The following is an 18031-nucleotide window of genomic DNA, read 5'->3' on the forward strand; positions in this document are numbered from 1 at the left end:
CCTGTGCCCAGACCGTGTACCCTCTGAGGTTTACCTTCTGTCTATCCTGGCCTTTTATATGCGTCTCCTGGAGTAACAGAATATCCACCTTCTCCCTCCTTAGCAGAGCCTCCACTTTTTTCCTTTTCGCCGGTGAATTCAGCCCTCTCACGTTTAGTGAGAAGAATCTGAACTTCCCCATCTTATTCAGTCTATCGTTGCTGCTGACTTTCCCGCTTGTTGTGATCTTGTCTCTCTTCCTGGGTTCCCCCCTCCCATTTCCCCCCCCAAACTCCCCAACAACCCCCTAACAGTTCACATAAACTCAACTTTCAACCCGAGGAGGGCCCAGGCACCTAAGGTTGCTAGGGCGTTATGCCTATTGCTCCTTTCCCTCACTTGGCTCGGGATAAACTTTGCGGGGAGTCCTAAATCCCGCTTCATCTTCAGAACTGGATAGAGTCCTTTCCTGAACCCCGGCCAGGCCGCTGTACATCTGATATTCCGAGATTACTCATCTTACTCTACTCCCGCCTATCCTCAACTTGGATTGAGCTGACAATTTGTGTCTGAGTATTTCTCTTAGTTTATTTTTATAACAACGAGAACTTGTTCTGTTTAGGATGGACTGAGACATGGTGTTATCGGCACCTATATTTTGGGGATGTCTTTTGGTCATCAATGAGTGGTTGGGCGAGCACAGGCAAAAAACACTCCAACACAACAAAGGTGTGTTTGTGTTGGGTGACAACAATGATTTATCCATTCTAGTATTTGGCCCCAGATTTTGGGTATATATGCCACCATTTCACCGCAAGTAAAAAACCTCAGCATCTAATCGGACCCCAGTCTGTCTCTAGTCCTCGAGCGCTTGATTTTCCATCTCATGCTTCTTTGAAAAATTCTCCCCTTCCTTACCCCTCCATATCAATGTCAGTGGTTGTGGCCACTATTTCTTCGCATTTGGATTATTGCAACTCTTGACCTGTTTTGTCATGCTTACCTAATGGGTTGACTGCAAATTACCTAGAACACAGCGCACCACTTTGAGTGGCACTTGCAGATCTGACCACCCTGTACCCTAAAAGGATCTCTGGTTCCCTGTTGTGTGCTGTATTAAATTCAAGTGCCTTTGTCTTAAACACTAGGCACACCAAGACATTGATCATCCGTTTCGAAGGGATTGTGTCCTCCGACGTATTCCTTATCTTTGATGTTACCCATCCCAGCTTGCTGGCCTCGGAAAATATTTTCAGTAGAGGGCGCTACGCGTCGACGTCCCTCGAGTCGGTGTCCCTCGACAGCCTCAGTATCGGCGCTGACGTTATCATGTGTATAAATAGACTTGCGCAGGGTCTGTTGCTCAGTTCTGTTTTTCCGTGCTTCATGGGCCTCGGCAACGTGACGCTCAGTTCCTTTCTACAGGAAAAATCTTTTTATTCTTCGAAGATTATTTTTTTAATACGATGGCTTCTTTATCCGAACCATCAACTCCATGGTCTGCTTTCAAAAAATGTCATGACTGTGGGAAGAAAATGTCGTTAACGGATCCTCATAGGGTCTGTGGTGCCTGGGGTCGGAGCATCACTGTTCGGAATGCGAGGCCTGTATGTCCATGACTGCAAAAGCCTTGAAGGAGCGTAAGGGGAAGTTAGATAGAGGTTAGAGCTTTAAAACTTCTACTCCCTCGAAAGTTTCTTCGGCTGAGTCGAGACATTCGTCTCCTCGTCGACAAAAGAAACATTCCCATTCAAGATCTCAAAGCGTTTCTCATCAGTCTTCGAGATCAAAACAATCCAAGAAGAAGCAACGTAGATCTCCCTCTTCTTCTTCCTCTACCTCCCCAGAAAGGGTCAGCTGCCCCACGAAACACAGCTCTCCAGCTAAGTGGCAGGAATTCCGTAAAAAAATGCTTAGCGTCTTCGAGAAAGCGGCCTCGACCCCATCGGAGACGTCTAAAGGTGATACCCTGGGTGAAGGACCCAAAAGATCAAAACGAAGCTACTCGAGGGCGTCATGAACCCTCAAGTAAAAACAGTAAGACAGCATCATTGACGCCGTCGTCGAAGGTTTCTTTGACGCATAAATCGGTTGCATCGACGCCGTCTTCGATGCCACTGTCGACGCCGATAAAAGACAAATCTACAACTGTCACTACAACTCAGACAGTGGAGGTGTCGAGAGCTTCGACCATGACGTCGAGCATGCCATCGACAATCTCGACGACTCCGAGTAGGATTCCGATCCTCTCGAGTGCATCGAGGTCCCTTCAAACGTTCTCGATGCCTTTTTCAGGATTGTCGAAGCCAATTACTTCCACGTCGACAACCTCAACGTTTTCTCAACCTGTGACAACCAATTTGGCTCCCTCTGCTCTAGAAATGGGTTTTAAACCATATCCTAGATCTGACTACTTTAGAGCCTTGTCCTCTATATATGAGGAAGGGGAGGATTCTGACCATGAGACCTTTTGGTTTACAAAGGACTACAATACCCATGCCAGAGGAATTGATCTCTGAAGAGAACAGGTTAAAAGACCTTCAGGATTCTCTGCATGAGGCAAGTGGTTTAGATACTTCTCCAGAAGTAGACTTTGCTAAACTAGACCCTTGGGAGCATGCTGAGACCCCTTATAGGATTCTAATGGCCAGAATAATTGAATTCATGGGGTGGTCTACACCTACACCTTCTTTTCAGCAGGATGACCTTACTGATATTTTAGATAAAGGTCCACAGGAGGACCCTGTTGTTCCCTTTCATACTGCTCTACATTTCTGCAAATTGGGAAACTCCTGAAGTTATCCCTGCAGTAAATAAAAAACGTTCTGCTAAATACAGGGTATTGGCTTCAGATCCTGAATATCTGAGCAAGCATGCAACTTCAGAGAGTTTAGTTGTACAGGCAGCAACATCATCTAACAGTAGGTCAGCATACCCTACTATTCCACAGGATAGGGATGATAAAAGAATTGATGCCTTGTCAAAAAAAGTATTTTCGGCATGTATCATGGCGCTTAAGTCAATTAACGCCACTTGCACGCTAGCAAGATTCAGCCACACACTTTGGGAGTGTGCTTCATCTGCTGCTGACTGTCTTCCAGAAGGAGGAGAAAAGGATGCATTCTTAAACCTAATCAGGGATGGAAAGGATGCAATGTGCGAGTCCCTCCAAACAGGCATTGATTCTGCTGACAGCATCAGCAGGGCCATGGCGGCAAGTACCACAATCCGCAGATTTGCATGGTTGCGGAAGTCTGGTTTTGCTCCAGATGTATAGGCCAGACTTCTGAACATGCCCTTTGATGCCACTTCTTTATTTGGGAAGAAGGCTGATGACAGCCTGTAGAAATTAGACATCCAAGGCAGCAGCGAAATCCCTTGGGGCTGCAATCCGGCAAACTCCAAATCGTCCCTCCAGAACTTCCTGGAGGGGTAGGTCCTTTGGCTTTTACTTCTCATTTGGAAAAGGCAGAGGACAGCCAGCTCAAAGGGGCCAGAGACGATTTCCCTGTGGTGGACGGGGAAAAGGTACAAAAACCGCAGCAGCAGCAGGCGCCACTTTAGCTTCAGCATCTGCGTCGGCCCCTTCTAAACCCCTCTGAGGTCTCTCCTCACAGGACACCAGTAGGGGGCAGGTTAACTCAACATCTGGCAGAATGGCAGGCTATTACATCAGATTCTTGGGCATTGGAGACAGTTGCCCAAGGTTACTGCCTGCCCTTCCTACAAATTCCTCAGTCATCCAACAGGGAACAACTCTTTGAAGTTTCCAGACCTGCTCCTTATGCAGGAGATTGTAGACCTGCTAGAGAAGGGTGCCATAGAACCGGTACCCGTAGCGGAGAGGAACAAGGGTTGGTATTCCCCCTACTTCCTAGTACCAAAGAAGGACGGAGGACTGAGAACCATCTTGGACTTGCGAGAATTGAATAAATTCCTCAGGAAAGACAAGTTCAAGATGGTAACTCTTTCTCAGATCCTTCAGGCCCTCCAGCTTCAGGATGCTTATTTCCATGTGCCAATCCATCTCAAACACAGGAAATACCTGAGGTTTGCAATTGGCAACTCTCACTATCAATTTCGAGCTCTGCCATTTGGGCTGACATCCGCCCGAGGGTCTTTACCAAGCTAATGGCGGTTGTGGCTGCAAGTCTAAGGAGGGAAGGGATTCACGTCTACCCCTATCTGGACGACTGGTCTTCCGACTATCTTCGGAACAAGCCTAGATCTAGCTAGATTATGTCTGCCACTTCCTTCACAAGCTGGGCTTCTCCCTCAATTTAAAGAAGTCACAGATGATACCATCACAGAGACTCCAGTTCATTGGAGCAGTCCTGAACACTTCCCTGGGAAAAGCTTCACCACCAGAGGTGAGGGCTCAAGATATTCTACAGATGGTCACCAAGTTTAAAAATGCCCAACGTCTACCAGCCTTCGACTTTTTGAGGTTGCTAGGCCTCATGTCATCCTGCATCTTCCTAGTGCCAGAGGCTCGCCTGAGAATGAGATCCCTCCAGTGGGCACTAAGAACCCAATGGTCGCAATTCTCAGGATGTCAGATCCCCTTCAAGTTCCGGTGAGAGTAGCTCGAGACCTTCAATGGTGGGCCCATCGGGAGAACATCTTGAAAGGAGAACAGTTTTGGCAACCATGGCCGGAGATAACAGTAGTCACGGATGCCTCACTCACGGGGTGGGGAGCCCATGCCAACGACTTGACCATCAGCGGTCGTTGGTCTCCATCGGAGTCCATACTACACATCAACCTGTTAGAGCTTGCGAGCAATCAGACTAGCGCTGAAAGCTTTTCTGCCATCAGTACATGAAAAGAATGTCCTGATAATGACGGACAACACAGTGGCCATGCACTACCTCAACAAAAGAGGAGGCGTAGGGTCACTGCCACTTTGCAGAGAGGCAATGCAGCTCTGGTTTTGGGCAATTGTTAGGGAGAATTCTCTCTTTAGACTGAATTTCCTAACCTGGTGAGTCCCCCAGCAGCTTTGCTGGATTTCTGGAGTTTGTTTTTTTCCTCCTGCCAAGAGTGAGACTCTTTTTCTCCCACTCTTGGACATGATTCATGGTATTCCTTTGATTGGTAATGTGTTTTATGGGCTATGGGGTCCTTTACTCCATAGGGTCTCATGTGTTTTTCCTCTGTGTGTTACACAGCACCCTCCGTGCAGTAACACAGGGGTGTCATAGTGACACCCGACCATAGACTCCATACCCTGGGACTGACGACTGTCTCCCAGGGCATGTAAAGTCACCATTGGCTTTACTAGTCCCAAATTATTAACAGAAACCAGTACAAACCATCATATTGTGGACGTACTGGTCGGGGCAATTTGATTGCCCCAGGGTCTGTTAGTCGAGGGGGCACGTCTCCGCCCCCCCCCGATCGAGTTTTGGCTGGTGGCAGTGGAAACTACTTTTTATATTCGACCGCGAATATTTTCCTATGCGATTTTCCCATTGTTCGAGGCTACCAACTTTAATTATTTAATTCTCATAGCCTCAAACATACCACCGGTTTATATAATTAATATTAATTCTCTGGTTGGTATTTTTTGCCAAGGGTCGATTCTAAAATGGCGTTTGTGTTCTCTTCTGTGACTCCAACCCAAGTCGAGCCCTTTGTTCCACTTTTTGGCGGGCTTCTCCACAGAAGCCTCCAAAAGTGGTGCCACTCTGTCTGGGTACCACAGGGGGTGTGGGAGGGGGTTTAGGCACCCTGGACCGAGTTACCTTGGTAACTCAGGTCACACTCTTGTGTGATTGGCCCAAGTGGTGAGCCGGCCGGCTCACCACTTAGCATGTTTGAGTGACAGCTAGGCTGAGTGAATGGGGGTTTTCTGCATAAAAGCAGGGCTTTGGGGACTGGAACTTCAGAAGTCGCCACAGGACCTGAGAATCTGACGAGGGAGAAGCTGAGCCGACCTACCACGACGACACCACCGGTGGAGCCCTGCAGAATCGACTCACCACTTCCGGACGACAGGAGAGGCTTCTTCCCCTGACTGGTAGGCACAACCAGTTTTCCTTTCTTTCTTCGCACCCCAGCCCGGTTTGTGGTCGAACTGCCCGTGCCAAGCACCCCGGCGGCCGGATAGCCACTCACCACTGAACCGCGAATCACCGGACCGCTCCTTGTACCTGAGAAACTCAGCGGCTGGTTTCTTCCCTGGCAGTGCAACGGACTCCTGTCTTCCTCCACGACGAGATCCTCTCTTCCCCCGGACGAAGCACCGACTTGTATCCGCTGCCAGGAACAACTGCCCCCGCTGGAGCGTTCTCACCACTTTAAGGGACCGTGTCCGCCAAGCATCCCTTTCTAAAGATTGCTACAAGGTAATAACTCCTTAACCTTCTGGACTGGGCTAGCCGCCTTGACCCTCTAACTGGTCCCTTTCTGTGGTCCAACTCCTTTTTTGAACCTTTACAAGACCTTTGTGCACTGCAACCGTGTGACCTTGGACACATTTCGTTTGGATCCTCTGAAGGTGGATCCGGCCTCTTGAACTCTAACTTCACGGTTTTGCTTTGCCTCCCTCCCTTGTTGTGTTCTTGAAAAAGTGTTGGGATCTGTTCCAATTTGTTCTCTGCTTGTCTCTCCCTTTTTAAAAACGAACTATTAGAGTGCCATCAATGTTAAGCGCTCACCGCTGTCTGGAAATAAGTGGGGCTTTACTTAAGACTTGTCTAATAGTCTTTTTAGGGAGTGTATATCTTAGTGACCGTGTTTTTGAATTGCTTATTATTAGTGCCCATGTGTTTTTCTAGATGTGGTTTTAAATAAATAATTATATCTCTTTTACACCAAGCCCTGGTCAGTGTTTACTTGTTATATTGTGTGCTCTTGACCTATTGTGAATACTCTGTATACTGCCTAACTCTTCTTGAGGGAAGTCTGACTACTCAGCCCCAGCTACCAAGTGAATCTGTGTGGTACAGACTGCTACCAAGTGGGTTTACTGCCAAACACCTGCAGTCCTAAATCTTTTGCAGTGGTCCCAGAGGGAACTGCACAGGTTTCTGCCTAACAGCAATTCAAGAGGGAATCTCTCTATCGGCTGTTCAACTAGCCGGAAAAAAGAACTTGACGGCGGACTCTCTGAGCAGGCAGACGACAGTTTCCCACAAGTGGGAGCTAGCTCAGGAAGTCCTTCAAGAGATCTTGGCCCTTTGGTGAATCCCTCAGGTGGATCTGTTCGCCACCAGCATCAACAGGAAGTGCGATCAGTTTTGTTCAAGGGAATTTCCCCTGAGAGGAGCACTAGGGGATGCGTTCGTAGTGGACTGGGAGTTCCCACTCCTGTACGTGTTTCCTCCAGTCCCTGTCATTCCTCAAATGATCAGGAGGTTGAGAAGATTCCAGAAAGCCATGATTCTAATTGCCCCGGATTGGGCCAGGAGAACGTGGTACCCAACCTTCTAGACATGTCCATCTGTCCTTCAATTCGTCTTCCGCAAAGAGAGGACCTTCTCTTGCAGAAGGAAGGTCAGGTTCTCCATCCAGACATCGGAACCCTCAACCTTCACGCTTGGTTTCTGAAAGGTTGAGATACAAAGATTGGGATCTCCCGGATGACGTCATGGAGGTGTTGCTTTCGGCCAGAAGGCCAGCAACAAAAACTTAATACCGCTGCCGTTGGAACACATTTTGCAGCTGGTGTAGAGAAAAGAATATTGAACCCTTTTTCATGCAATACACCAATGGTGTTATCGTTCTTGCTTTACTTAGCAAATTCAGGTCTTCAAATTGATACAATCAAAGGCTATCTCGCAGCGCTGTCAATCTTAAAGCGTACTGCTGAGGAGCCTTCATATTTCAAATTACCCTTGGTAATCCAATTTCTGAAGGGGTTAACTAATGTTTATCCCCCAAAACATTTTCAAGTTCCATTGTGGGACCTAAATCTAGTCTTAAAATGTCTGATGGGTACTTCTTTTGAACCACTTCATTCCTGTTCATTAAGATTTCTCACTCTTAAAACAGTCTTTCTTGTGGCTATAGCATCTGCCAGAAGAGTGAGCGAATTACAAGCTCTATCTTGCAAACCTCCTCATACAATCTTTCATAAAAACAAGGTTGTTTTACAAGTGAAGCCTCATTTTCTCCCAAAGGTGATCTCTGAATTCCACATTACTCAGAAAATAACCTTACCTTTGTTCTATCCTCCTCCCCACCCAGGGAAAGAGGAAGAGAGGTTACACCGGCTGGATCCAAGGCGTGCCTTGAGTTTTTATATTAGCAGACTTGCTAGAATAAGGCAAGCAGACCAATTGTTTGTAGGATACGCAGGGCACAAATTAGGATTGACAATCACGAAACAGACCATTTCAAGGTGGATCTTTTTAACCATTCTAGAATGCTACAAATTAGCAGGAAAAGAGCCCCCTCAACATCTTAGGGCTCATTCAACCAGGGGTATCGCAGCCTCTTCGGCTCTCCAAAAAGGGCTTCCAATTAGAGACATATGTGCGGCTGCCACATGGTAGTCCGCACATACCTTTACTACATTTTACAGCCTGGATTCCTACTCTAGTCAGGAAACAAGATTTGGGAAAGCTGTGTTGTATTCTGTACATTCTTAAAGGGAAATATTTAATTTTACTCCCGCCTCTTCTTTACACTACTGCTATGGGAGTCTATCAAAGATAAGGAATACGTCGGAGGACACAATCCCTTCGAAGAACAAGTCACTTTCTTACCTTGTAACGTTCTTTCAATGGGATGTTCCTCCGACATATTCTTTATCGCCCCTCCCATCCATCCCCGCAGTAAAACTTTCCTTGTAGTTGCAGCTTACGCTCCTTCAAGGTTAATAACCAATTCATGCAAAGTAATTTCAAGCTTCAAAACGGAACTGAGCAACGGCCGCTACGCGAGTCTATTTATACGCATGATGAAGTCGGCGCCGATACGGAGGCTGTCAAGAGACGTCGATGCGCAGCGCCCTCTACTGAAAATATTTTCCGAGGCCAGCGAGCTGGGATAGGTAACATCAAAGATAAGGAATACGCCGGAGGAACATCCAATCGAAAGAACATTACAAGGTAAGAAAGTAACTTGATCTTCTATGCAAAACAATTCAGACTTAGAATTTAGTAGGCCCTTTGCTCCTGGTGCTCTGTTCTTGCTTCATGGCCCATCCTTCAAGAAGAAAAGGCAGAGAACCCATCAGTCTCTGTGATGGTGTCTTTGCTCTGGAATAGCTTGCCACTTTCATCTCCTTACACAAGCACCTCCCCTTTTGCTGTGCAGTGAAGAACCAGCCTATTTCATGCCTTGATCTGCCATAAAGTGCTCTCCTCTATGCCGATGCAGCGTAAGAGACCTCAGAGAGACTGTGCACTCTATAAATACAACATAGCATTCTCCCCCTCCTGTGTGTATGTTTAAAAAAAAAAAGGGGGGAGCCGAGGGGAGTTGTGCTGCGAGAAGCCCCAGAAAAATCTGCTACCTTGTTGCTTTGCCGATTTGCCCTATACAATCAACACTGCCAGTGACTGGAGGGGCTGGGACCGTGGAGCCTAGCTGCAAAAATGTTGGAAGGTATGCAGTTGGCAACTTGCTTGAATAGCTAAAAAAAAAAAGAATGAAGACGCTGTGGCCATCTCCCTATGCCACATTTTGTGCATGAAGTGCTTAAATTGTAATGAGTTGATGGGATGTCGGGCCAGAAAACCCACAGGTGCAGGGATGGCAGGCTTGCCTAGATATCACCCATCACATAGACTTCAACTAGACAAATCAAACAGCGGGAGGTTTGACTAACCTCCACTGCTCCCATGCAATATGTTCATAGACCTCCATGATTGGACACTATCCTTGAGAGCAGGCTTTTTTTAACTCTCACATTTTGGCAAATTATAAAACTTTTAATGTTTCACCCTATGTTATTAAGAGTAATAGAGATGTGGATACTTTCTGTGTGACTATTGAAGTGCTGTACCTCTCTGAGGAGGCCCAAAAATTCAAAGGCATGTGTTTGGGTGTGTTGTTGGTTCTATTGTTCAGAGGAGAAATGCTTGGAATTTCAGTGCTTGTTAGGCAGAATCCTGTGCAGTGCCCTTAGGGACCACTATACACAATTAAGACCACAGGTGGCAACACAAGTTTTACCTTTGGTACAAGCCTGTACTACTATGTCAGAGTGGTAGCAGTGGTGGAGCAGCCAGGCTTATCTCAAGATATATGAGCAGTAGCAGAGATTACACAAAGGGACCACAATTACTGTGACTCAAGCAAACACTGACTCAAGGTTTCAGGTAAAAAATATAAGTACATTTATTTTTAAACCATTAGTTATAAACACAACACTTCTATTAAACTCAAATAAAAACCACATGTTAAATAAACTACAACTAACCAATTCACTTTGTACAGTAAGTCTCAAGGTAAGTACCCTGTGTTGAATGAACCCGGTGTTACGAACAAAACACGCTACCGTGAATACGATTGCAATCACTTTTGACAGTTCGGTCTACTAAATAAACACATATCCATGACATGAAATGCCACCGGGGCAAAAACACACTTAGCACCTGAGAAACCCAGAGGGAGCTGGAGGCGAAAATCACAGGCAATATTTTGCTTAGGCAGGCAGAATCAAGAAACACTCAGAGACAGGAGTTCAGAAGTCAAAGGGCCGGAGCCAGGGTCGAAAGACACCGAGGCCTGTTGCCGAAGATCACACAGTCAGACAGTTCACGATTCAACGTAGCCAAAAGTTCTTCGATATTGTCAATGTTCGGAAGCAAAAGTTATAAGAAGGAGGGAAGACAAGGGCAAGCCTTGGAAATGAAGAAAAGGGGTTCACCCAGTTTCCTCACGTAGAACACGGTACCTTGTTCCAATGGTGCAGCTGGTGCCCTGGCAGTTGTTCCTGTTGGTTTCCCGCAGACCCACGATTCCTGGAGCTTCGTTGTGAAGGAGGACGTCTGAAGGGGGTCTGCACCACACAGGGATGAAGCCGGCAGCAGCGATGAGGAATAAAAGGTGCGCTCCTTAAAAACATGAGTCTCTTCAGGTGGCTATCTGGACCACTACAGCAGCGTGCAGCGATTTTGACCAAGGAAGAGGAACCTCTGGCTGTGGAAGATGAGCTGGTTATCCCGACCAAGCTCAAGGGAAGAAGACTCCGGACTGGATCTTCTGAGTCTTCGAAGGGAAGATAGCTCAGGACTGTAGCAGGGCTTCACCGGGACGGGATAGTTGCAGCAGCCGTCGACCTCTCCGCTTCTCTTCGGGTTCCTTGTAGTTCCAGTGGTGACTCTCTGACTTCTAGCCCAAGAGACCTGCCTTTTTATGCGGAAAACCCCCATTCATGCAGCCTGGCTGTCAATCACCCAGCAGGGGGGTTGTCCAGCCCGGACAACTACCCTGGCCAATCATGACAAAGTGCGACTTGGGTTTCCTAGGATACCCTGTGCAGGGGGTGACTATACCCCTCCCTCACATTCAGCCCACCTAGACACCCATGCGCCTTGAGGAGGGCTTCTGAGCAGAAGCCTGCCAAAAGACAGTGAACAAAGAAGGCAAACTTAGTTTGCCGCGCAAAGTAAGACACAAGAAGGACTTTAACAAAAAGAAATGGCGAATAAACCCAACCGGAGCCAAAAGAAAGACGATTTGGTCAAGCGGGTTTATGTTCGAGGCTGATATAATAGCCAAGAACAGTACCACGTTTATCTAATATAATCGCGGTAGAAAAGTTACGGAAGATACCACTGCCACCAGACAAGTTTAAATGTTAAAAGAGCGAAACAATGCTCTAGGAGGTACAGATAAAAAGGTATACAAGTTTCGAAGGGATTGGGTCCTCCGACGTATTCCATATCTATGACAGGTAATGTCCATAGCTGTGCTTCTTCGGAAAAACTTTGGCGTCTGTGTCCTGCGTCGATGACGTCGATGCCCCGTCCCCGAGGACCTCCTCCGACGGCACCAGATGTGATAAGTAGGACGCACGACGCCCATAGCCTCAGTTCCGTTTTTTTCCGCGAACGTGTTCACTTCGGGAATCTCGGTACGCCTCGACTTTTAGGAGTTTGCTATTTTCTTCTCGGTTTGTTGAACCTGTTCGGTTTTTTTGAAGACCTGTTTGTGGCGATGTCTACTTCGTCTTCAACCCCGCGTCCGGGCTTCAAGAAATGCGGGGACTGTGGGTCCAAGATGTCGGTCACAGACTCGCACAACGCCTGCCTCTGGTGCCTCGGGGAGGCCCAGGATACGGACGACTGTGTCGACTGCCAGTTGCTCACAGCAAAGGCCTTGCGGGAACGCAAGTAGAAGCTGTCGGTAGGTCGGGTGTCTAAGCCCCGGAAGTCGAGGTCTGCGGGGCTTTCGACGGATGACTCGAGAGGCGACTCGATGCGTCATCGTCGGAAGTCCAGTGTGTCTCCTTCCAGGAGTCTGTCTCGCCACTCCTCCGCCTCTTCGAGGCATTCCCGAAAGCGCCGGCATCGGTCGCCTTCCCCGTCCTCTTCCGAGGACTCTGCCCAGTCGGCGGGTCGCTTTTCCCTCCAAGCGACACCGGAGGAATGGGCTTCCTTCGGGAAGCAGATGCTAGCGATTCTTGAATCGCAGGGCACCGGTCCGTCCGTGCCTCTGAGTGGGGTCGGTCGGCACCGGTCGAGAGACACCGCTCGTACGCCTTCGGGCTTGGGTGGCCGGCACAGCTTGCGGGGGAGATCCCGCTTGGACAAGGGTAGCCGTTCTTACCATGCCCGTTCCAGGTCCCGGACCTCGACGCGCTCGAGACCGCGTGATCCTGTGCCGTCTTCGAAGAAGACGTCAACGCCTGTGGCGCCGAGGTCGTCGACGATTTCTCTCGAGGCTCCGCCTCCGAGGGGGTCGTCGACACTGCCGGCGCCTAGGTCGTCGAGAGACACGCTCGGAGCTCTGGCTTCGAGGCCTGTGTTGACGCTGTCGATGCTGGCGGCGCTGCAGCTGACGTCGATGCCGTTTCTGTCGACGTCGGCGCCGACTCGTTCGGCGCCCTTGACGCCTTTCGAGGCGGTGGTGTCGGAGGGGCCCTGTGGCATGGGGTTAGCCACTAGAAAGGCTCTGGCTAAGGTCAGGCACAGCTTTGGTCCCCAGATGTCTTCCTTTCACCGCCTCGAGTACAATTCAGACGGTGATGAAGGCTCTGATGACGGCATAGTTCCGGTTACGGTACCAGATCAGCTTATCTCGGGCCATAGCCAGTTTGATGACCTGAGGCAGTCACTGCAAGATGCCAGTGGACTGGACACCTCTCCGGAGGTGGAGTTTTGTAGGCCGGAACCTGGCACTCATGCCGATTCTTCATATCGGCGCCTTATGTCTCGGGTCACCGAGTACTTGGGTTGGTCGGCTCCCCCAGGGGAGTTCGTTCAGGATGATCTCACGGACATCCTTGATCTTGGTCCCCCCACTGACCCGGTATTGCCGTTTCATATGGCTCTGCAGAGAAGGGTGGCGGCGGCTTGGACTGCTCTGGAGAGTCTCCCGGCAGTGGGCAAGTCTTTGTCGCGAAAATACCGTCCAGCCAATAGCGACCCCTGCTACTTGTCCAGGCACCCCACTCTGGAGAGTTTGGTGGTGCAGGCGGCTACGGCCCCAGCAAAGCAGGCGTCGTATCCTCCGGATAGGGACGACAAACGTTTTGACGCCTGGGCGAAGAAAGTGTTTTCTTCAGGGGGTATGGCGCTTCAGGCGGCCAACTCCATATGTGCCTTGTCTCGTTTCACACACACTCTGTGGAACTGTGTTGCATTAGCGGCTGAACATATTCCCGAAGGGGACGAACAGGATGGTTTCCTTGCTATGGTTCAGGATGGCAAGGATGCCATGTGTGAGGCCGTTCAGTCCGGTTTGGACATGGCAGATTGTGTCAGCCGGTCCATGGCGGCGAGCACCGTGATATGCAGGTTTGCGTGGTTGCGGAAGTCTGGGTTCTCTCCTGATATGCAGTCCCGGCTCCTCAATATGCCCTTTGGCGGTGAACATCTTTTTGGCAGCAAGGCTGACGAGAGCCTTGAGAGGTTGCAGACCTCCAAAGCTGCAGCGAAGTCGTTGGGCGCTGCAGTTCGACAACCTCCGCCTTTTCGTCCTAGGGGACAGCAATGGAGGGGAGGTTCCTTTCTCTATTACTCGTCCTTCAGTAAAGCGAGAGGAGCTAGCAGTTAAAGAGGCCACCGTAAGAGTGCCAGAGGTGGAAACAAGGGTACTCGAGGTGCCAAGGCCGCTCGGGCAGTTGCCTCTCTGCCCTCAGGCAACGCCGCAGCCGCTGAGTCATGAGGCCAGGTCCCATGGTTCGCCGGTTGGGGGAAGGCTGGCGCAGCATCTTTTAGAGTGGCGAGCCATTACTTCAGATGTGTGTGCGTTCTGGAGATCCTAACCCATGGCTACTGTCTTCTCTTTCGGCAGAGGCCTCATGACAATCTACCTGGAAAACTCTCTTTGAAGAGTCTGGATCCGCTCCTTGTGCAGGAAATTCAAGCCCTGCTGGAGAAAGGCGCCATAGAACTGGTGCCTGTAGCGGAGAGGAACAAGGGATGGTATTCCCCTTATTTTTTGATTTCGAAGAAAGACGGGGGGATTAAGACCCATCATGGACTTGTGCGGTTTGAACAAACTACTCAGGAAGGACAAGTTCAAGATGGTGACTCTTTCTCAAGTCCTCCAGGCCCTTCAACTTCAGGACTGGTTGGTGTCTCTCGACCTCAAGGACGCTTAGTTCCATGTACCGATCCTTCCCAAGCACAAGAAGTACCTGAGGTTCGCGGTTGGCGACTCGCACTTTCAGTTTCGGGTCCTGCCGTTCGGATTGACCTCCGCCCCAAGGGTTTTCACCAAGCTCATGGTGGTGGTGGCAGCGCATCTCAGGAAAGGGGGGATTCACGTCTACCCCTACCTGGACGATTGGTTGATCAGGGGGAGCTCTCCCGTGCAAGTCCTGGATCATCTGTTAGTCACCTGCCACTCCCTTCACAAGCTGGGCTTCTCCCTCAATTTAAAGAAGCCCCATTTGACACCAACGCAGCGGCTCCAGTACATCGGAGCAGTGCTCGACACATCCCTGGGGCAGTGTTTTCCTCCCCAGGTGAGGGCTCTTCACATTCAGCAGATGGTGCACAAGTTTCAACTTGCCCAGAATCTCCCAGCGTCCGAGTTCTTGAGACTGCTCGGCCTTATGGCATCCTGCATTCTTCTGGTGCCAGAGGCTCATCTGCGGATGAGATCTTTGCAGTGGGCTCTCAAGCTCCAGTGGTCTCAGTCCTCTGGTAGGCTGTCGGACCCTGTTCAGGTGCCGCCCTCTGTCGCCCAGGACCTTCTGTGGTGGGCCGTCGAAGGCAATCTGATGAAGGGGGAGGCCATTTTGGCTGCCCTGGCCGGTGGTGACGATCGGGACGGACGCATCCCTCACGGGATGGGGAGCTCATGCCAACGAGTTGACAGTCAGCAGTCGTTGGTCTCCGTTGGAGTCCAGACTCAATATCAATCTGTTGGAGCTGAGGGCTGTCAGGCTTGCCCTGAAGGCTTTTCTGCCGACTATGCGAGGAAGGCGTGTCCTGAGTCTAACGGACAACACGGTGGCCATGCACTACCTCAACAAAAAGGGGGGGGGGCAGGGTCACTTCCTCTGTGCAGGGAGGCGATTCAGCTCGAGTTCTGGGCCATCCAGCAGGAAGTTTCGATCTCGGCTGTTCATCTGGCCAGAGACGACAACGAGACGGCGGACGCTCTGAGCAGGCAGAGCGCGGCGATCTCTCACGAGTGGGAGCTGGCTCAGGAGATTCTCCTGGAGCTCTTCACCCTTTGGGGGACCCCTCAAGTGGATCTTTTCGCCTCCAGTGTCAACCGGAAGTGCGAAAGGTTCTGCTCGCGGGAATTCCCTCCAAAAGGAGCCTTGGGAGACGCGCTTGTGGTGGAGTGGTCATTCCCACTGCTGTACGCGTTTCCTCCAGTCAGCGTCATCCCGCAAGTACTGCAGAGGTTACGGAGGTTCAGTTCCCGGATGATCCTCATTGCTCCGGCGTGGGCCTGGAGGACGTGGTACCCGGACCTTCTCGACTTGTCCATCTGCCCTCCACGTCGTCTTCCCTACTGAGACGATCTGATCTCACGGGAGGGGGTTCAGGTTCTCCATCCAGAGGTCAGATCCCTCAACCTTCACGCTTGGCTTCTGAAAGGTTGAGGTAAAAGGATTGGGACCTCCCTGAAGACGTGATGGAGGTGTTGCTCTCGGCAAGGCAGCCGGCAACAAAGTCTCTGTACCGTTGCCGTTGGAGAAAGTTCTGCGACTGGTGCAGAGTTAAGAATGTGGATCCTTTGAAATGTGACATTCCCATGGTCTGTCTTTGTTGCTTTCCTTGGCCCATAGGGGCTTGCAAGTGGGGACCATTAAGGGTTACCTGGTGGCGCTGTCCATATTTAAGCGCTCATCTGAAGAATGTTCCTATTTTAAGATTCTTTTAATTTCTCAGTTTTTGAAAGAGCTCACTAATGTGTTCCCTCCGTCACCTTTTCTGGTGCCTGGTTGGCATTTGAACCTTGTTCTTCAATTTCTTGTGGGTGCTCCGTTTGAGCCTTTACATTCCTGCCCTTTGAGACTGTTAACTCTGAAAACTGTGTTTTTGGTTGCGGTTACTTCCGCTCGCAGAGTTAGTGAGTTACAGGCACTTTCAGTTAAGCCACCTTTCACTGTGTTTCATAAGGACAGGGTTGTCCTTCGAGTTCGTCCTTCTTTTCTTCCGAAGGTGGTTTCGGAATTTCATTTGAGCCAGGTTGTTCTTCCGGCGTTCTATCCTCCTCCACATCCTGGTAAGGAAGAGGAGAGGCTCCATAGGCCTGATCCTAGGAGAGAGTTGAGCTTTTATATTTCGCGCATGTCCCGGGTCAGAGTGGACGATCAACTTTTCATTGGTTACGCTGGAAAGCGTTTGGGACAAGCTGTGATGAAACAGACTTTGTCTCGGATTATTTTAGCTATTTCCGAGTGGTTAAGGACCCTCCGGCTGGCTTGCGGGCCCATTCTACCAGGGGACTGGCTGCGTCTACTGCCCTGCAGAAGAGTGTTCCTATTCATCACATCTGTGATGCAGCCACCTGGGCTTCAGTACATACTTTTGTACAGCATTACTCCCTCGATTCCATCCGAGGGCAGGATCTGGCCTTTGGCAAGGCAGTCCTTTATTCCGCAATTTGATTGGGCATGCTAAATTTGTGTTCTAAATTCTTTTCCCACCTCCTTGTTTGGTACTGCTTTGGGAGTCTGTCATAGATATGGAATATGTCGGAGGACCCAATCCCCTCGAAGAACAAGTTACTTTCTTACCTGGTAACGTTCTTTCGATGGGATGGTCCGACGACGTATTCCATATCGCTCCCTCCCTACCTTCCCCGCTGCAGAATGTCTTTTGCGATTGCAGCTTGCTTTCTGCAAGGCCTTGTGTGTCTGACTGGCAGAAAACTGGTGGCACAAGTTCTGGGGGAAAAAACTACAACTGAGGCTATGGGCGTCGTGCGTCTTACTTATCACATCGGGTGACGTCGGCCGTCGGAGGAGGTTCTCGGGTACGGCGCATCGACGTCATCGACGCAGGACGCAGACGCCGAAGATTTTCTGAAGCAGCACAGCTGTGGACATTACCTGTCATAGATATGGAATACGTCGTCGGACCATCGCATCGAAAGAACGTTACCAGGTAAGAAAGTAACTTGTTCTTCTCCAGCATAGGGTCTGGCATGGATTGACATGCTCATGAATGTTCCCCGTCGTCAGGCTGGGAATCCTCGGTACAGAAAAAAAATCAGTATCAGTTTTGTTTCTGATCTGTCTTTCCTAGTAGTAACCAATCGCTGATCTCTGGGTCATACTGGCCACAGCCAATTACTGCCCTCTCACTAAGCCCCGCCTCCGGCAGCCAACCTCACATTTTTACCGCACGTTCAAGTGTTGGGAGTCCTCGTGCTATAGCTCTCGAGTTTTTGCTGCGTTTTAGCGCTTTTTCAAAGAGAATTTCTCATTTTTTGGTTAAATTGAGCCTCAAGCTCCACC

At 49.7% G+C, this 18031-nt stretch overlaps 1 protein-coding gene across 3 annotated transcripts in view; it reads left to right on the forward strand.

Annotated features, from left to right (window-relative positions):
- Positions 1–18031, forward strand: part of INPP5F (inositol polyphosphate-5-phosphatase F) — a 2244937-nt gene that overhangs the window by 902378 nt on the left and 1324528 nt on the right. The window lies entirely within an intron of this gene.

Source organism: Ambystoma mexicanum, chromosome 8 (genome assembly GCF_040938575.1).
Source record: "Ambystoma mexicanum isolate Mex_15411 chromosome 8, UKY_AmexF1_1, whole genome shotgun sequence".
Taxonomy (NCBI): Eukaryota; Metazoa; Chordata; class Amphibia; order Caudata; family Ambystomatidae; genus Ambystoma; species Ambystoma mexicanum.